Source organism: Cervus elaphus, chromosome 17, assembly GCF_910594005.1.
Source record: "Cervus elaphus chromosome 17, mCerEla1.1, whole genome shotgun sequence".
NCBI lineage: Eukaryota > Metazoa > Chordata > Mammalia > Artiodactyla > Cervidae > Cervus > Cervus elaphus.
In genome coordinates, this window is record NC_057831.1 from 4,275,218 (window position 1) to 4,296,642 (window position 21,425).

General features: G+C 37.9%; 1 long non-coding RNA gene and 1 other non-coding gene across 2 annotated transcripts; one reads left to right on the plus strand and one right to left on the minus strand.

The window, feature by feature from the left end:
- Positions 1–6,387: 6,387 nt before the first annotated feature.
- On the minus strand, positions 6,388–13,341 carry LOC122673204. The gene is made up of 3 exons (XR_006334641.1): positions 13,198–13,341; positions 12,217–12,221; positions 6,388–6,398 (listed from the first exon to the last, which is right to left on the minus strand). It is a non-coding gene; the product is annotated as an uncharacterized LOC122673204 (long non-coding RNA).
- A 6,988-nt stretch (positions 13,342–20,329) lies between these two features.
- Positions 20,330–20,400, plus strand: TRNAD-GUC. Its single transcript has one exon. It is a non-coding gene; the product is annotated as a tRNA-Asp (tRNA).
- Positions 20,401–21,425: the final 1,025 nt, after the last annotated feature.

Here is a 21,425-nt window from a genome sequence, read left to right on the forward strand (position 1 = left end):
GCTTCTGAGGAAAGAGTAGAGGCACTATCGGGCTTCCTGGTGGCTCAGATGGTAAAGAATCTGACTGCAATGTGGGAGACCTGGTTTCAGCCCCCTCCAGTATTCTTGCCTAGAGAATTTTATGGACAGAGGAGCCTGGTGGGTTATAGTCATGGGGTCACAAAGAGTCAGACACAGCTAAGCAACTGCATTTTCACTTTTACTTCCCCCTACTTCTCCTCCCAAGTTTCAAGGCAGAAAAGAGTTATCTAGAAATATACCTTTCAGCACCTTACAAAAGCTTCATATCATCTTAGGCATGATTTTAATCAAGCTTTTTTTGTATTTTTCTCTTTTAAAAAATTATTGTTTGTCATGCAGAGTCACTGTTTAACATATTTGTTTCTGTTTAAATACAAATTTTAGGCTAGATTGTATAGGGGTTTGTTTGTTACAAGTGTGTTGCTGGACATGACTAAACGACTATGCATGTATGCACACACATATGGAACTGAGGTTGAGCCTTTGGTAATTGGCATAGGCTGTTACCAGATTCTTGCTGGGTCTAAGTTACAGTGAAGAGTTCTTTACTTACTACAAAGGAGATAAACTTTCATTTTTTTTATGTTTCTGAAATATTTTAGATTATATATTATCTTGTTCAGTTTTTCTGCTGGTATTATTATGCTGCTGAATTATTCACTATGGGGAAAAAAGGAACCCATGTTAAATAACCAGTTTAATGCAGAAAGTTTTAAGCTTTCTTAAGTTGGAATTACTGGTTTGCCTGAAGTATATTTACCTAAACAAAATTTTCAAGTGACTATGTGTCTAAATGACAGCTAACTGATTGAATATTCTAAAATGTGGTAAATTTCCTTTAATATGAAATGCTAATAAAAATGAAACCACATTTTTTTTTTCTGAAAGCAAAACAAGTGAGCCTAAGCCTTCAAAATTATTAACATAGGGCTTTAGCCTGAACTGGAGAGATATAAAGAAATCACCATAAGGTTTTAAGTGATTTAAAAATTTATTGAGGTATATATTTTAAAGCCAGCTTGTTTAGTGATTAGTGTGTCCATTATCCCATTGAAAACGATGGGACTTTAAAAGGCTCTCAGTCTTCTTAATACAAGATAATGTTAAACTTCAAAGGGCTGAAGGGTATGAAGACTTTGTTTTTCTTCCAGACATAATTTTTATTGAAAGTGTTCCAGGCTAATATAATGTAATTGAGTCATATATATTAAGCTTCAGCATCATGTGGAGAAATATGATAAAGCTAGACAGACTTAGTAGGGAAACAAGTAGTTAAAGTGGGATATAAAATAGCTCAAATAAGTTAAAGGAAGCACCTTAAATTTTTCATGTGTGCTACAGTGACAGTTATTTCCTGGGACCTTTGTTACTGCCACATGCTTTAAGACTTGAAATTTCAAAAAGAGACAAATAATGATCCTAAGTTTATTGGAAATTTGGGCTTATATGATTTCTTCTAAACTACATATTATTAGCAGATATTAATTTCAGCTCTTTTTTCTATCATTGACCTGTTGGCTTATGTTTACTGAAACTCTAGCACATGTGGGCCCTGTAAATTGGCTTAGGAGACACTTAAGAAACAACAGATAATGTATTTATACTTAGGACATTTGTGGATTGATGTCTTCTAATTTTTTATGTATTAAGCATGTGCATAAGTTGGGTTACTTTCTTTTGTAATAGTGCATTTTTTGGCAGGGAGAATGTCTATTCATTTCTTTTTTTTTTAGGGCCATCTAGGGTATTTCAAGAAGTTATAGTAAAGTATTATGTAAAGTCACTGGGGTCAGGTTGCAGAGTTCTTTGCTTCTCATTTTTCTCATTTATAAAAATAATAAGTTTGGGGTAGAAAGGCATTAATAATACAGGTTAAACACTTGAAAGGGTGTCCAGCATAAAAGAAGCATTCAATATATGTGAGATGTTATAATTATTATCTAATCATTTTATTTATTAACTACTTTTAAAAATATTATTTATTTTTGTTGAAATATAGTTGATTTACAATGTTTCAGGTGTACACCAAAGTGATTCAGTTACACACAATATATCTATTCATTTTCAGATTCTTTTACATTATAGGTTATTATAAGATATTGAATATAGTTACCTGTACTATATAGTAGGCCTTTACTGTATGTCTGTTTTATATATAGTAGTCTGTATCTGTTAATCCCAAACTTATCCTTCCCTCACTATTCCTTTGGTAGCTATAAATTTGTTTTCTATGTCTATGAGGGTATTGCTGTTTTATAAAGAAGTTCATTCAAATTTTTTTTTTTTTAAGATTCAACATGTAAGTGATATCATACAATATTTTTCTGACCTGGTATGATAATCTCTAGGTCCAGCTATGTTGCTTCAAATTCTTTTCTATGGTTGAGTAATATTCCATTGTATGTAAGTACCACATCTTTGGCTTCCCTTGTGGCTCAGCTGGTAAAGAATATGCCTGCAATGCAGGAGACCTGAGTTTGATCCCTGAGTTGGGAAGACCCATGGAAAAGGGAAAGGCTACCCACTCCAGTATTCTGGCCTGGAAAATTCCATGGAGTGTAATCCATGGGGTCGCAAAGACTTGGACATGACTGAGAGACTTTCACTTTTACCACATTGTTATCCATTCATCTGTCAACAGATACTTAGGTTGCATATCTTGGTTATGATGCTGTGACCATTTGAGGCACATATTTCTTTTCAAATTAGATTTTTCTCTGGATATATACCCTCTATTTTTACTTTTTAAAAAATAGAATTTCCATACTATTCTCCATAGTTGCTGCACCAATGTGCATTCCTACCAACAGTGTAAAAGGGCTCCCTTTCTTCCACACCCTCTTCAGCAATTATTATTGATAGACTTTCTGATGATGGCCATTCTGATTGGCATGAGGTGATACATCATTGTAGTTTTGATTTGCATTTCTCTGATAATTATATTTAGCATCTTTCCATGTGCTTTTGGCCATCCGTATATCTTCTTTGGAGAAATGTCTATTTAGATCTTCTGTTCACATTTTGACTGAGTTGTTGTTTTTTGTTTTGTTTTATTACATAGAGCTGCATGAGCTGTTTGCATATTATGGAAATTAATCCCTATTTGTCACATTATTTACAAATATTTTCTTTCATTCTGTCGATCGTCTTTTCACTTTGTTGATGGTTTCCTTGGCTGTGCAAAAGTGTTTGGATTTAATTAGGTCACATTTGGTTATTTTTGTTATTATTTCCACTACTCTAGGAGAAGGCTCAAAAAATATATTTCTGGGATTTATGTCAAAAAGTGTTCTGCCTATATTTTCCTAAAAGAGTTTCATACCATCCAGTCTTACACTTAGATCTTTAATCCATCTTGAGTTTACCTTTTTGTATGGTGTGAAAGTGAAAGTGTTAGTTGCTCAGTTGTGTCCAACTCTGTGATTTCATGGACTATAGCCCACCAGGCTCCTCTATCCATGGGATTCTCCAGGCAAGAATATTGGAGGAGATTGCCATTTCCTCTCCAGGGGATTTTCTAGACACAGGGATCGAACCTGGGTCTCCTGTATCTCCTGCATTAGCAGGTGGGTTCTTTACCATCTGAGCCATCTGGGAAGCCACCATGGCATTAAAGAATGTTGTAATTTTATTAGTTTTTACACATAGCTGCCCAGTTTTCAGCACAAGTTATTAAAGAGACTGTCTTTTCTCCATGGTATATTCTTGCCTCCTTAGTTGTAGATTAATTGACCATATGTGCATGGGTTTCTTTCTGGGCATTCTATATTCTTTCATTGATCTACTTGTTTTTGTGCCAGTGCCATAGTGTTTTGATTACTGTTGAGTAGTAGTATAGTCTGGTTACCTAATTCCTCCAGCTCTGTTTTTCTTTCTCCAGGTTGCTTGAGTTATTTGGGGTCTTTTGAATCTCCATGCAAATTTTAAGATTTTTTTGGTTACAGTTCTGTGAAAATGCCATTGGGAATTTTATAGAGTTCATTAAATCTATAGATTGCCTTTGGTATATAGTCATTTTGAAAATATTGATTCTTTAATTCAAGAACATGGTATATCTTTCCATTTGTTTGTATCATCTTTGATTTATTTTATCCCTAGTTTTGGAGTATAGGTCCTTTGCTTCCTTAGATAGGTTTTCTGACTCCTAAATATGTTACTCTTTTTCTGCAATGATAAATGGAATTGTTTATCCTTTGGACCTTTTACTGTTAGTGTAAGAAATGCCACAGACTTCTGTGTATTAATTTTGTATCCAGCAATTTTGCCAAATTCATTGAGCCTTAGTCGTTTTTGGCAGCATCTTTAGGATTTTCTGTGTACAGTATTATGTCATCTGCAATCAGTGATGTTTGATGTCTTTTCCAATTTAGATTTGTTTTCTTTCTTTCTCTTCACAGATTGCTGAGGCTAGGATTTCCAAAACTATGTGGAATAAAAGTGGTGAGAGTGGACATCCTTGTCTTGTTCTTGATCTGAGAAGAAATGCTTTCAGCTTTTCACCATTAAGTACAATGTTAGCCATAGGCTTATCATAAATAAATGGCCTTTATTATGTTGAGGTAGGTTCCCTCTATGCCTACTTTCTGCAGAATTTTTATTATAAATGGATGTTGGATTTTGTCAAAATCTTTTTCTGCATCTGTTGAGAAATACCATATTTACAAATTGAAGAATAAAACCCATGTGATTATCACCCTGAATGATTTGCAAATATTGAAACATCCCATATCTTTAGGATACTTTCTACTTGATTTTGCTTTATGATCCTTTTAGTGTACTGTTGGATTTGGATTGCTAGTATTTTGTTCAGGATTTTTGCATCTGTGTTCAATTTTTCAATATTTTTCAAAATCCACAAATGATCAGTGTGATACACCACATCAACAAATTAAAAAATAGAAAATCATATGACTATCTTAATATATGCAAAAAAATCTTTTGACAAAATTCAAACCCATTTATGATAATAACTCTCCAAAGAGTGGGCAAAGAGGGGACATACCTGAACATAATAAAGTCCATATATGACAGGCTTACAACTGACATCATATTTAATGGTGAAAAACTTGAAAACATTTCCTTTAAGATCAGGAACAAGTCAAGGATATCCACTCTCACCACTTATTTTCAACACAGTTTTGGAAATCCTAGCCATAGTAATCTGAGAACAAAAAGAACTAAAAGGAATCCAAATTGGAAAAGAAGTAAAACTGTCACTGTTTGCAGATGACATTATACTATATGTAGAAAATCCTGAAGATGCTACCAGAAAACTACTAGAGCTCACTAATGAATTTGATAATGTTGCAAGATAAAAAATTAATACACAGAAACCTATTGCATTTCTACAGACCACAATGAAAGATCAGAAAGAGAAATCAATTAAACAATCACATTTGCCATCACATAAAAACACTAAAATTCCTATGAATATATCTACCTAAGGATGCAATAGACCTGTAATCCAAAATATAAAACACTAATGAATAAAATCAAGAGTGACACATAGAGATAAAAAGATATACCATGTTCTTGGATTGGAAGAAGCAATATTTTAAAAAATGACTATGTTACTGGAGATAATCTACAGATTCAATGCAATCCCTGTCAAACTGCTAATGACATTTTTATAGAGTTAGAATCAAGTTGTTTAAAAATTTGTTTTTAAAAGACCCTGAATAGCCAAGGTAATCTTGAGAAAGAAAAATGGAGCTGGAGAATTCAAGCTGCCTTACTTCAGAGCCACAGTCATCAAAATAGTACAGTATTGGCACAAAAAACAGAAATCTAGATCAACGGAACCAGACAGAAAGCCCAGAAATAAACCCATGCACCTCAATTAACTTAAATGAGGGACAACCATACAATGGAGGAAAGACAGTCTATTTAATAAATGGTGCTGGGAAAATAGGACATATACATGTAAAAAATGAAATTAGAACATTCTCTAACATCATACACAAAAACAAACTCAAGATGGATTAAAGACCTAAATGTAAGATCAGATAGTATGAAACTCTTCAACAAAAATTAAGCAAAATACTCTTTAATATAAATTGCAGCAATATCTTTCCCACACCCTCTCCTAGAATAATGAAAATAAAAATAATCAAATGTGACCTAATTAAATTCAATAGCTTTTGTACAGCTAAGGAAACCATAAACAAAACAAAAACACTCACAGGATGGGAGAAAATATTTGCAAATGATGCAACTAACAAGAGATTAGGCTCCAATTTTTACAAATAGCTCGTGCAGCTAAATATCAAAAAAGAAGAAAAAAACCTAATCAGTAAGTGGGTGGAAGACCTAAGAGACATTTTTCCAAGAAAGACATACAGATGGCCAAGAGGCACATGAAAAGATGCTCAACATCACTAGTTATTAGAGAAATGCAAATCAAAACTGCAGTGAGGAATCATGTCACACCAGTGAGAATGGCATAGCCAAAAAAGTCTATAAACAATAGATGCTGGAGAGAGTATGGAGAAAGGTGAACCCTCCTGCCCTGTTGATGGGCATGCACATTGGTGCGGCCACTATGAAGAACAGTATACAAGTTCCTTAAGAAACAAAAATAGACCTACCATATGTAATCTTGCAGTTCCACTCCTCAGCATAGAAAAACATGGTTCAAAAAGATACATGCTCCTCAGTATTTAATGCAGTGCTGTTTTCAGTAGCTAAGACATGGAAGTAACCTAAATGTCAATCGACAGGTGAATGAATAAAATAGGCAATATATTTGTCTGTATATACTGGAATATTTCTCAGAATTAAAAGAGGGAAATAATGCCATTTGTAGCAAATGGATGGACCTGGAAATCATCATATTAAGTGAAGTAAGTCAGGGAAAGACAAATATCATATGATATTGCTCTAGAGGCTGAAACTCAAGTAAGAAAGTTAGAAGAAAAGCTGAGGGCAGGTGGGTAGTAGGTTTTCTACTACTATGATCGCTGAGGGGCTAGCAGACAAGGTGAGAAAGCAGGCTAGAAAGATGGAGTCCTCTGTGTGCCAAAAGCTTAGGAGGGTGCAAGTTGCCACAGACTGAGGTCTGAGCACGTGTGGCAAAGTCTGACTGGGGCACTATTAATAAGAGGTAGAATCCCAGGGAAAGTGAGGAAAGTAAAGGGGAGGATGTTGCGATTATTAACAGTGAAAAGGATGAAGCATCCTAAGCTGTCCAACCCCTAATATAAAGTAAAATTTTAAATAGAAATTATTCTAGACTTCTAGTAGTAGAGAAATGTATTACAAAACTCCAAGGAAAAAAATTTCCTTCTTTCTTTGTCCCATAAAGGTATGAATTGTATCGTGTCTTTGAAATGCAAATATCTCAGGAGACAAATAAAACTGTCCACCATCACCTGAGACTGAAGAAAAGAAGAAAAGAGAGGCTTTTAAAAATGCAGACTGTCATAGAAGCTCCCTTGCTCAAAATCTAGTCCACAAACTCCATAAAATTACTTGTCAAGGGCAAAGAAAAGTCTTAAAGTCTCTCCACAAGAAAGCTTTACCCATTTGAGTGGATAACTTCTAACTTGTTACACTTGTTAGAGGCACAGTTTGGATATACCTGTTTTTTGTAAACCAGGGAATTTTGTATTGTTGTGCCTGCCTCGTGGCTACAATTTTGGAATGGAAGCTATAGGGTTTCGGCTATGTCTACATGCATGTTTATGTGTGTCTATTGGCATATGTTACATAAAAGTGATATTTTTCTACCTCTAGACACTATTGTATGCACTCATGTGTTCAGTTGTGTCTGACTCTTTGCAACAGCATGGACTGTAGCCCACCAGGCTCCTCTGTCGATGGGATTCTCTAGGCAAGAATTCAGGAGTGTGTAGCCATTCCCTTCTCCAAGGGATAGTCCTGACCCAGGCATCAAACCTGCAATTCTTGAGTCTCCTGCATTGAAAGGCAAATTCTTTACCACTGCACCATCTAGGAAGTGCCTAAATGGTATTGCCAAAATTAAATTCAGAAAAAGCTCTATTTAATTGGCTTAAAAATAATGTTTTTATGGAAATAATGGATTTATGTAAAACATTTTTTTTTAATCTGCTAAAAAAGCAAAAATAATTATTCTCGGATTATTGGTCTGTTTTTTTAAAAGATTGTAAGAGACTTCATTATCTTTTAAGTAGTTTACCTATAAAACAAAGATTCTGAAGCTTTGGCACCTTCCTCCAGTCAGTGAAGAGCTCCTAGCTTACTGAACTCTCTGCTCGTCCCTGGTTCCCTTCCAGCTTCCCTCCCGTCATAAGAGTGAGCCCTGTGGCTGACAGGCTGAAAGGAGCAGAGAAAAAAAAAAGATAAAGAAAACTCAAGAGAAGACCTGGCTGAGTCTGAGACGTCTGCAGTGCCAGAAAGGGGGTGGCAACTGCAACCACAGACGATCGGGACATGGGGTCCACAGCAGACGTGACTGCTGGAGCTGTGAGCGGAAAGTGAATCTCTGTGGGGAGAAGGGCCCCGAGAGGCAAGCCTCGAAATCAGGAGCCGAGCCCCCAGACACCGCTGTGGGTCTGGTTGTGTGTCCCCCTCCTGGGTCTGGTTGCACCAACTGCAGATGGTGTTTTATAGAGGATAGCGCCGAGGAAAGGTCCCCTCCAGCCCTATCTCCAGTCCTAAAGTGCAGCTTCAAAGTTTCTTCCTTCCTTAAAGCTATGAGGAAAGATGATGACGGAGTAGAGGGATGTGAGCTCACCTCCTGTCATGAAAACACTCAAATCACAACTAACTGTTGAAAACTATGGACAAAAAGACAGGAACTTCCTCCCAAAAGATATTCTATATCCAAAGACAAAGAAGAAGCCACTGCAAGAAAGTAGAAGAGGTGCTTCTGTGATATAATCAAACCCCATTATGTCCCACGTGGGAGACACAAACCTACAAACTGGAAATTAATTGTATCACAAAAAATCTTCCACAGGCCTTCTGAGTCCCATGTCACATGCCCCAGCCTGGGGCTCTGGCGTTGGCAGGGGCATCCCAGTATAGTCGGCTCTGAAGGCCAGCGGGGCCTGAGGGCAGGAGCCGCGCAGGACTGAGGAGACGGACTCCGCTCCTGGAGGGCGCACACAGTTTCACGTGTACTGGGACCCTGGCGCCTGAGTCACAGCAACCTGTGGGTCCTACAGGTCTCCTGGGGCGGGCGTGGAGGTTGGCCTTGGCTCACTCTGGGGATTAGGACATTAGTGGCTGAGGCCCCAGAGAATATTTGTAGTGAGCTGTCGCCATGTTGGTACCAAGACCTGGCCCCGCCCAACAACCTGCAGAGTCCAGTGCTGGGACGCTTCCTGTCAAGTGACCAAGAGGGTGGGACCACAGCCCCATCCATCAGCAGACTGTCTGCCTAGTGTCCTGGGTGTACAGCAACCTCTAAACACACCCCTGGACAACAGAGACAAGACTCAGCTCCACTCACAGTGGACAGGCACCAGTCTCTCCCACCAGAAAGCCTGGACAAGCCTCTGAACCAACTTCTACCACCAGAGGGCAGACACCAGAAACAAGAGAACTACTAACCAGCAGGCCAAGAAACAGAAAATTAGCCAAATGAGATGGCAGAGGAATAGGTTCTAGATGAACAAGATGAAAATCCCAGAAGAACAATTAAGTAGAGACAGACAATCTTCCTAAAAAGTTTTCAGAGTAGTGATAAAAATGATCTAAGATCTCAGAAAAATAATGGAGGCACAGACCAAAAACATACAAGAAACGTTTAACAAAGAGCTAGAATATTTATAGAACAAACTAACAGATGAACAATACAATAACTAAAATGAAAAGTATGCTGGAAGGAATCAACAGTAAAAAAAAATGAACCTGAAGAACAAATAAGAGAGCTAAAAGACAGATTGATGGAAATTACTGCTGTGGAACAGAATAAAGATAAAAGAATGATAAGTAATGAGGAAAATCTAAGATACCTCTAGGACAATATGAAATGTACCAAATTCACCAAATTCTTCTTCCCAGAAGAATTCACATTATAGGGTCCCAGAAGAAGAAAAGAGAGATGGTCTGAGAAAATATTTGAAGAGATAACAGCCATAAACTTCCCTAATATGAGAAAGGAAGCATTCAAGTTTAGGAAGCAAAGAGAGTCCCATACAGGACAAACCCAAGGAGGAAAATGGCAAAACACATATTAATCAAATTGACAAATTTAAAGACAGAGAAAACATTAAAAGCAACGAGGGAAAAGCAATGACTAGCATACAATGGAAGCCCTATATCAGCTGATTTCTCAGCAGAAACTCTGCAGGTCAGAAAGGAGTGGCACAATATATTTAAAGTAATGAAAGGGAAAAACCTTCAACCAAGAATAATCTACACAGCAAGACTTTCATTCAGATTCAATAGAGAAAACAGAAGCTTTACAGAAAGCAAAAGCTAAGAAAATTCAGCACCAACAAACTAGCTTTATAACAAATGCTAAAGGAATGTCTTTAATGGAAAAGAAAAGCCCCCCTCCCTGCCCCGCCCCCCCCCATGATCTCCACAAATCAAACATTTATAATAGATCCACACACAAAGCAAGAAAAAGAAATTCAAACACAACTGCACAAAGCACCCCTTGGTAAATTTAAGAAGACTAAACTCATATCAAGCATCTTTTCCAAACATAACATTATGAAATTATAAAACTAAAAAAGCTGTAAAATACACAAACATCTGGGATAATCCCAACCCAAGAATCAAACCCAGGTCTCCCACACTGTAGGCAGATTCTTTACCAGCTGAGCCACAAGGGAAAACCAAGTATACTGGAGTAGGTAGTCTATCCCTTCTCCAGAGGATCTTCCCAACCCAGGGATCAAACAGGGGTCTCCTGCATTGCAGGTGGATTCTTTACCAACTAAGCTATGAGGGAAGCCCCAAACAACCTAACTTTGCGCTTAAAGCAGCTAGTGAAAGAAAAATAAAACCCAAAATGAGTAAAAGGAAAGAACTCATAGAGAGCAGAGCAGAAATAAATGAAATAGAGAATACAAAAACAATAGAAAGGATCAATGAAACTAAATGCTGATTCTTGAAAAGATAACACAATTGATAAACCCTTAGCAAGACTCATCAAGAAAAAAAGGGAGAGGACTCATATCAAAAATTAGAAATGAAAAAGAAGTTACAATGGACACCAAAGAAATAGAAAGGATCATGAGATACAATAACCAATTTATGCCAATAAAATGGATAACCTGGAAGAAATGGCCAAATCCTTAGAAAAGTACAGTTTCCTAAAACTGAACCAGGATGGAATAGAAAATATGAATAGACCAATCATAACTTCTGAAATTGAAGCTGTGACTAAAAAGATTCCAGTGAATGAAAGTCCAGAATCAGATGGCTTCACAGGTGAATTCTATCAAACAGAGAAGAGTTAACCCCTTTCTTTCTGAACTGTTCCAAAAAATTGAGGAATAAATACTCCCAAACTCATTCTGTATGGCCACCACCACCCTGATACCAAAAACAAAGACACCACACATACAAAAAAGGAAATTACAAGCCAGCATTACTGATGAACATAGATGCAAAAGTCCTCAACAAATACTAGCAGTCCAAATCCTACAGTATATTAAAAGGATCATATACCATGATCAAGAGGAATTTATCCCAGAGATGCAAGGATTTTTTTTTTTTTTTGATATCTGCAAATCAGTCAGTGTAATACACCAAATCATACTCAATGGTGAAAAGCTGAAAGCATTTCCTCTACGATCAGGAAGAAGACAAGCATGTCTACTCTCACCACTTTTATTCAACACAGTCTTGGGAGTTCTAGCCAATCAGAAGGAAAAGAAATAAAAGGAATACAAATTGGAAAAGAAAAAGTAAACTGTTACTGTTTGCAGATGACATACTATGCATAGAAGACACTAAAGATGCCACCAGAAAACTGGTAGAGCTCATCATGAATTTGGTAAAGTTGCAGGATACAACTTGCGCATCCTAGGTGGTGCTAGTGGTAAAGAATCTGCCTGCCAATGCTGCAGATTCAGGAGATATGGGTTTGATCCCTAAGTTGGGAAGATCCCCTGGAGGAGGGCATGGCAAACCACTCCAGTATTCCTGACTGGAGAATCCCATGGACAGAGGAGCCTGGCAGGCTAAAGTCCATAAGGTCACAAAGACCCAGACATGACTGAAGCAACTTAGCATGTGTGCAGGATGCAAAACCAATACTCAGAAATCCACTGCATTTCTATGCATTAATAATGAAAGTTTCAAAAGAGAAATTGAACAAACAACCCTACTTACCATTGTATCAAAAAAGAGCAAAACACCTAGGAATAAACCTGCCTAAGAAGGGAAAAAGACCTGAATACTAAAAGTGCAAGTTGCTAATGACTGAAAACAAAGATAACACAAACAGATGGAAAGATATACCATGTTCTTCAATTTCAAATATCAATATTGCCAAAATGACCATATTCCCCAAGGCAATCTACAGATTCAATGCAATCCCTGTAAAAATATCACTGGCATTTTTCACAGAACTACAACAAATTTTTTTAAATGTGTATGGAAACACAAAAGACCCCGAATAGCCAAAGCAATCTCGAATAAGAAAAATGGAGCTGGAGCAATCAGGCTCTCTCACTTCAGTCTATGCTACAAAACCAATAATCAAAACAAAGATACCAGCACAAAGAGAGATACGTGGAACAGGGTAGAAGGCCCAGAAATAAACCCAAGGACCTATGGTCAATTAATCTACAACAAGGAAGGCAAGAATATACAATGGAATAAAGATGCTGTCTTCAATAAATGATGCTGGGGAAACTGGACAGCTGTATGTAAAAGAATGAATTAGGACATTTTGTAACACCATATACAGAAATCAACTCAAAATGGATTGAAGACCTAAATGTAAAACTGGATACTGTAAAACTCTTAGAGGAAAACACAGGCAGGAAACACAGGAAAACACTGACATAAATTGCAGCAATATCTTTTTGGATACACCTCCTAGTTTAATGAAAATAAAACCAAAAGTAAACAAATGGGACCTACTTAAATTCTAAAGCTTTTGCACAGCAAAGGAAATTATGAACAAAACAAAAAGACAACTCACAGATTGGAAAATGTTTTCAAACAACTGGGGATTGTTCTCCAAAATACAGAAATAGCTAAAGAAGTTTTATATCAAAAAACCACACAACCCAATCAAACAGTGGGCAGAAGGCCTAAACAGACATTTCTTCAAAGACATACAGATGGCTAATAAACACATGAAAAGATGTTCAACATTGCTCATTATTAGAGAAATGCAAATCAAAACCACAATGAGATATCATCTCACACCAGAATGTAGCCAGCATCAAAATGGCCATCATCAAAAAAATCTAAGTAATAAATGCTGGAAAGGGTGTGGGAAAAAGGGAACCCTATTACATTGCTGGTGGGAATGCAAACTGATACAACCACTATGGAAAACAGTATGGAGATTCCTTAAAAAACTTGGAATAAAACTACCATATGACCCAGAAATCCCACTACTGGACATATATACTGAGGGAACAAGAATTGAAAAAGACATGTACCCCAATGTTCACTGTGGCACTATATACAATACCTAGGACTTGGAAGCAACCTAGATGTCCATCAGTAGATGAATGGTCAAGAAAGTCATGGTACATATACACAATAGAATATTACTCAGGTATAAAAAGGAACACATTTGAGTCAGTTCTAATGAGGTAGATTTTTTTTTGGGGGGGGGGCTCCAAAATCACTGCAGATAGTGATTGGCTATGAAATTAAAAGACGCTTACTCCTTGGAAAGAAAGTTATGACCAACCTAAACAGCATATTAAAAAGCAGAGACATTACTTTGTCAACAAAGGTCCGTCTAGTCAAGGCTATGGTTTTTCCAGTGGTCGTGTATGGATGTGAGAGTTGGACAGTGAAGAAAGCTGAGTGTCGAAAAATTGATGCTTTTGAACTGTGGTGTTGGGAGAAGACTCTTGAGAGTCCCTTGGACTGCAAGGAGGTCCAACCAATCCATCCTAAAGGGGATCAGTCCTGGGTGTTCATTGGAAGGACTGATGCTGAAGCTGAAACTCCAGTATTTTGGCCATCTCATGTGGAGAGTTGACTCATTGGAAAAGACCCTGATGCTGGGAGGGATTGAGGACAGGAGGAAAAGGGGACGACAGAGGATGAGATGGCCGGATGGCATCACCAACTCGATGGACATGAGTTTGAGTGAGCTCCGGGAGTTGGTGATGGACAGGGAGGCCTGGCATGCTGCAGTTCATGGGGTCGCAAAGAGTTGGACAGGACTGAGCGACTGAACTGAACTGAATGAGGTAGATGAACCTAGAGCCTGTTATCAGAAAGAGAAAGGCAAATATCATATATTAATGCATATATATGGAATTTAGAAAGATGGTACTGATGATCCTAGATGCAGCACAGCAAAGGAGGCACAAAAGTAAAGAACAGTTTTCTGAACTCAGTGGGAGAAGACGAGGGTGGGATGCTTTGAGAGAATGGCATTGAAACATAATACATTACCGAATGTAAAATAGATGACCAGTGCAAGTTTGCGGTATGACACAGGGCACTCAAAGCCGGTGCTCTGTGACAACCTGGAGGGATTGGGTAGGTTGGGGAGGGGGGTGAGTTGGGGATTCGGGATGGATGGGACACACATATGTCTATGGCCGATTCACACTCATGTATGGCAAAACCCATCACAATACTGAATTTATATTCCAATTAAAATAAATAGATTCTTTTAAAAATGGGCAGAAGTGGGCAGAAGGTCCAAAGGGACATTCCTCCAAAGAATATATACAGATGGCCAAAAATCACATGAAAAGATACTCAACATCACTAATTACTCAGTTTAGTTCAGTTCAGTCGCTCAGTCATGTCTGACTCTTTGCAACCCCGTGAATTGCAGCACGCCAGGCTTCCCTGTCCATCACCAACTCCCAGAGTCTACCCAAACCCATGTCCATTGGGTCGGTGATGCCATCCAGCCATCTCATCCTCTGTCGTCTCCTTCTCCTCCTGCCCCTCAGAGAAATTCAAATAAAAACTACAATGAGGTATCACCTCACATCTGTCAGAATGGCCATCATCAAAAAGTCTATAAACAACAAATCCTGGAGAAGGTATAGAGCAAATGGATCTCTCCTACACTATTGGGGAGAATGTAAATTGCTACAGCCACTATGGACAACAGTATGAAGATTTTTTAAACTAAAAATAGAACTAACATATGATCCTGTAATCCCACTCTTGGAAGTATATCCAAAGAAAATCATACTCTGAAAAGATATGTATACCCTAATATTCATTGCAGCTAAGACTTAAAAGCAGTCTAAATGTCTATCAAGAGAGCAATGGATACAGAAGTTGTGTTATATATATAGAATGGAATATTTCTCAGCCATTAAAAGATGAAATAATGCCATTTGCAGTAACATGGATGGACCTAGTGACTATCATGATCAGAGAAACAAGTAAGACAGAGAAAGACAAATATCATGTGATATCATTTATATGTAGAATGTAAAAAAAAGCATACAAATGAACTTATTGACAAAACACAAAGAGATCAAAGACTTTGAAATCAAACTTATGGTTACCAATGTGGAAGTGTCAGTGGGGAGGGATAAATTAATAGTTTCAGATTAACATATACACACTACTATATATAAAGTAGACAATCAACAGGGACCTACTGTATAGTACAGGGAACTTTACTCAATATTCTCTAATAACTAGAACATTCAGGTATGACCTAAATCAAATCCTTTATGATTATACAGTGGAGATGACAAATAGATTTAAAGGATTAGATCTGATAGAGTACCTGAAAAACTAAGGACAGAGGTTCGTGACATTGTACAGGAGGCAGTGAACAAGATCAGCCCCAAGAAAAAGAAATGCAAAAAAGGAAAAATGGTTGTCTGAGGAGGCCTTACAAATAGCTGAGAAAAGAAAGGAAGTTAAAGGCAAAGGAGAAAAGCAATGATATACCCATCTGAATGCAGAGTTCCAAAGAATAGCAAGGAGAGATAAGAAAGCCTTCCTCAGTGATCAAAGCAAAGAAATAGAGGAAAATAACAGAATGGGAAAAACTAGAGATCTCTTCAAAAAAATTAGAGATACCAAGGGAACATTTCATGCAAAGATGGGCACAATAAAGGACAGAAATGATATGGACTTAACAGAAGCAGAAGATATTAAGAAAAGGTGGCAAAAATACAGAAGAACTATATACAAAAAAGATTTTCATGACCCAGATAATCATGATGGTGTGATCACTCACCTAGAGCCAGAAATCCTGAGGCAAAGTCTAGCAGACCTTAGGAAACATCATTACCAACAAAGCCAGTGGAGGTGATGGAATTCCAGTTGAGCTATTTAAAATCCTAAAAGATGATGCTGTGAAAGTGCTGCACTCAATATGCCAGAATATTTGGAAAACTCAGCAGTGGCCACAGGACTGGAAAAGGTCCGTTTTCATTCCAATCCCAAAGAAGGGCAATGCCAAAGAATGTTTAAACTACCACACAATTGCACTCATCTCACATGCTAGCAAAGTAATGCTCAAAATTCTCCAAGCCACCTCTCAGCAGTATGTGAACCGAGAACTTCCAGATGTTCAACCTGGATTTAGAAAAGGCAGAGGGAACAGAGATCAAATTGCCAACATCCATTGGATCATCAAAAAAACAAGAGGGTTCCAGAAAAACATCTACTTTGCTTTATTGACGATGCTAAAGACTTTGACTGTGTGGATCAAAACAAACTGTGGAAAATTCTGAAAGAGATGGGAATACCAGACCGCCTGACCTGCCTCCTGAGAAATCTGTATGCAGGTCAAGAAGCAAGTTAGAACTGGACATAGAACAACAGACTGGAACCAAATCAGGAAAGGGGCACATCAAGGCTATATGTTTTCACCCTGCTTATTTAACTTATGTATCATGTGAAATGCAGAGTATATCATGTGAATATATCATGAAATACAGAGTATATCACGAAATACAGAGTATATCATGTGAAATGCCAGGCTGTGTAGCTCAGATGGTAAAGCTTCTGTTTACAATGTGGGAGACCTGGTTTGACCCCTGGGTTGGGAAGATCCCCTGGAGAGGGAAATGACAACCCACTCCAGTATTCATGCTTGGAAAATCTCATGGACTGAGGAGCCTGGTGGGCTACAGTCCATGGGGTCGCAAAGAGTCAGACACGACTGAGTGACTTCACTATAAAGCACAAGCTGGAATCAAGATTGCTGGGAGTAACATCAATAACCTCAGATATGCAGATGACACCACCCTTATGGCAGAAAGCAAAGAAGAACTAAAGAGCCTCTTGATAAAAGTGAAAGAGGTCCCATCACTTCGTGGCAAATAGGATACAATGGAAACAGTAACAGACTTAATTTTGGGGAGCTCCAAAATCACTGCAGATGGTGACTGCAGCAATGAAATTAAGATGCTTGCTCCTTAGAAGAGAAGCTATGACCAACCTAGACAGCATATTAAAAAGCAGAGATGTTACTTTGCCAACAAAGGTCTGTCTAGTCAAAGCTGTTGTTTTTCCAGTAGTCATGTACAGATGTGAGAGTTGTACTATAAAGAAAGCTGAGTGCTGAAGAATTGATGCTTTTGAACTGCAGTGTTGAAGAAGCTCTTGAGAGTCCCTTGGACTGCAAGGAGATCCAACCAGTCCATCCTAAAGGAAATCAGTCCTGAATATTCATTGGAAAGACTGATGCTGAAGCTGAAACTGCAATACTTGGGCCACCTGATGCGAAGAACTGACTCATTGGAAACAATCCTAATGCTGGGAAAGATTGAAGGCAAGAGGAGAAGGGGACGACAGAGGATGAAATGGTTGGATGGTATCACCAACTCAACGAACATGAGTTTGAGTAAACTCTGGGAGTTGGTGATGGACAGGGAGGCCTGGCGTGCTGCATTCCATGCAAAGAGTCGGACAGGATTGAGTAACTGAACTGAACTGAATGACTGAATCACTTTGCTGTACACTGAAAACTTACATGATATTGTAGATTAACTATACTCCAATATAAAATAATATTTTTAAAAGAATTTAAAATAAAAAAATCCCACAGAACATATCACTAGTATAAATAAGAATAAAGAAGTAGAAAATAATCAAGCACAAATATCAGATTTAAAAACATAATATTTGAAGTAAAAGTCATAATAGATAGGCTAGATAGCAGAAAAGGTGTGGCTGAAAATAAATATGTAAATTGGAAGACTGGATAGAGGAAATATCCCTGAAGGAGTGGATGAAAACATGGACTTTTTTTTTTTCCATGTGGAAGGATTAATACTCAGATACTGGAGATTTTAGAAAGAAGGAGAAATAAGAGAGGGTAATATTTGAATAACTAATGAAAAAAAAGTTTCTTGGAAAAGAAAAAAAAGATGAAGATCTCAGATTGAAGACAACATAGAATGATAAAGAAGATGATAAGGGCAGAGCTACATGTAGAAAAATGGCAGCAAAATTTAAGAACATTAAAGACAAATTCCAAAAGCTGATAGAAAGAGCAGATTACTTACCAAGGAATGAGTTTAAACTTTCCATCAGATTTCCAACAACAACACAAACTGGAAAAAAAAAAAAAAAAAACTGTCTTTTCATAGAATTTAAGAAAAGGAATTTGAACTTAGAACTATGTATCCAGCCAAACTATCATTTAAAGATTACAACATAATAAAAATATTCCAAGGCTTATAAAGCATCAGCAGTTTTGCCATACCATGTCTGTCACTGAGGATGGTTTTTGATGAAGTATTTAAATATGAAATGATTCAAATCTGGGAAAATACAAAAGAAAATCATATTAATGTATGACAAAACCCACTGAAATGTTGTGAAGTAATTAGCCTCCAACTAATAAAAATAAGTTAAAAAAAAAAAAAGAAAATCATATTATGCCTAACATATTTTGCCTGATAAAATTAAAATGTAAAAGTAAAATGCATTCTACCTAAAAAAAAGACTTTATTTTATCTGATAAGGTCTTTTTATAAAATAAATAGCCAAGACCAGGGAAAAGAAGAAATATACCTGCAATAGCCCAGAATGAAAAGTCTAGAAAATAGTATGATGAGAATTGGGCAATAAACAAAGGGATGTGGGATTAAACTATTGTTTTTGACTTATTATGGGGTCAGTATAAATGTTTTTGACTTATTATGGAGTCAGTATAAATATCAAAATCTTTTTTTAGATATCAAAAGAAACTGAAAATGGAGAGTAAAGAAGTACAACGATTCATAACGAACGCCTCTCTCCTTAAAGGGACATAGGTTTCATTCCCTCTCATTTTTCCAAGCTAGTCCTGTGAGCTTGCAACGACAGTGAAATGAGAATGAAAGAGACGTGTGTCACTTCCAGACAAAAGCATTTCGTTTCTGTGTAAGAAACTGCAATTCCCTTTTCCCAGGCTCAGCAACTGATGAAGCATATGATGATATGGAGCCTTGGTCAGCTTGGGTACCCAAGTGCCTAGAACCAGCAGAGCCCCGCTACCAAATCTCATTTGTAGCAAACAAACTCTGTATGCAGCAAATGAGGTCTTGGAATTGATTGTTAAGGCATTGTTACTGAGCCTCTGCTGACTGATACTGACATTTCTCATCTATTTATTTCTATTCCTTAAGGGCTTATCTGAGAAAAATTGTAGAGTGTTACCAAGTCCTCTCTCTAGTTATCTGACTTCAGAGACTGACTGATGGAGTGTTGGGTTATGCATACTAACTCTTCAGATGCCTTTCCCAAGAGTGTGTGAGTTCTCCCCAAGCCAAGGAGTGCCAATAAACCTCTATCCTTAATAACTAAAGTGAAAAAATGATTTTTTTTTTTTTTTTTTGCCTAGAAGCATATCATGTGCTTTATGATATCCAATGGGCCTTTGAACCAGGTCCTCCAAAGAGCTGTATGGCAGTGGCCTCTAGAGAGAACAATGAACAAGAAACAGGGAACCAGGCTATTTCCAGACTGAGGCAATATAAGAGGTATGACAGGAAGCATTCTTGGGAGCTGCTGCCCAGATAAAGAGTGGGAAAAAAGGACCACCAGATGGTTCTGTTCCTAGTGAGAGTAATGATGCTAAGAAATTGCTGAGAAATATTACTGGAAATATCAAGCTAGAGCAGTGCTTGTCAAACTTGGATATGCAAATGAATCACCTGGGAATCCTATTAAAATACAGAGTAATTCAGTATGTCTAGGGCTGGGATTGGGCAAATTGAACACTACTAACAAGCTCTCAGGGGCTTCCCAGGTGGCTCAGTGGTAAAGAATCTGCCTGTCAAGCAGAAGACACAGGTTTGATCCCTGGGTTGGGAAGATCCCCTGGAGAAGGGAATGGCAGCCTACTCCAGTATTCTTGCCTGGGAAATCCCATGGGCAGAGGAGCCTGGTGGCTACAGTTGTCTCTCTCTTGCTCTCTTGCTTCAGTTGTGTCCAATTCCTTGCAACCCCATGAACCATAGCCTGCCAGGTTCCTCTGTCCATGGGATTCTCCAGGCAAGAATACTGTTAATTTTTCTTATTCAATGGCTGCACATCCAACTCCCCTGAAGAGCTGTAAAGATGATGTCACCCCCAGATATTCAGACTTACTTAGTCTGGAAGTGGCCTAGCATCAGGAGCTTTAGATGGTTCCCAGAGGATGTGAATGTGCAGCCAAAGTTAAGAACCAGTGAGGGAGACCTTGGGGCTCCTTCCAGTGGGTACAGCATCAAGGACATGCTTGACCTTGCCCAAAATACTAAGTTCAGTTCAGTCACTCAGTTGTGTCTGACTCTTTGCAACCCCATGAACTGCAGCATACCAGGATTCTTTGTCCATCAACTCCTGGAGCTTGCTCAAACTCATGTCCATTGAGTTGGTGATGGCATCCAATCATCTCATCCTCTGCCTTCCCCTTCTCCTCCTGCCTTCAATCTTTCCCAGCATCAGTGTCTTTTCCAGTGAGTCAGTTTTTTTGCATCAGGGGGACAAAGTATTGGAGTTTCAGCTTCAGCATCAGTCCTTCCAATAAATATTCAGGACTGATTTCCTTTAGGATGGACTGGTTTGATCACCTTGCTGTCCGAGGGACTCTCAAGAGTCTTCTCCAACAATGCAGTTCAAAAGCATCACTACTTTGGTACTCAGTTTTCTTTATGATCCAACTCTCATATCCACACTTGACTACTGGAAAAACAACAGCTTTGACTATATGGACATTTGTCGGTAATGTAACATTTCTGCTTTTTAGTATGCTGTCTAGGTTTGTCATAGCTTTTCTTCCAAGGAGGAAGTGTCTTTTAATTTCATGGTTGCAGTCACCATCTACAGTGATTTTGGAGCCCAAGAAAATAAAGTCT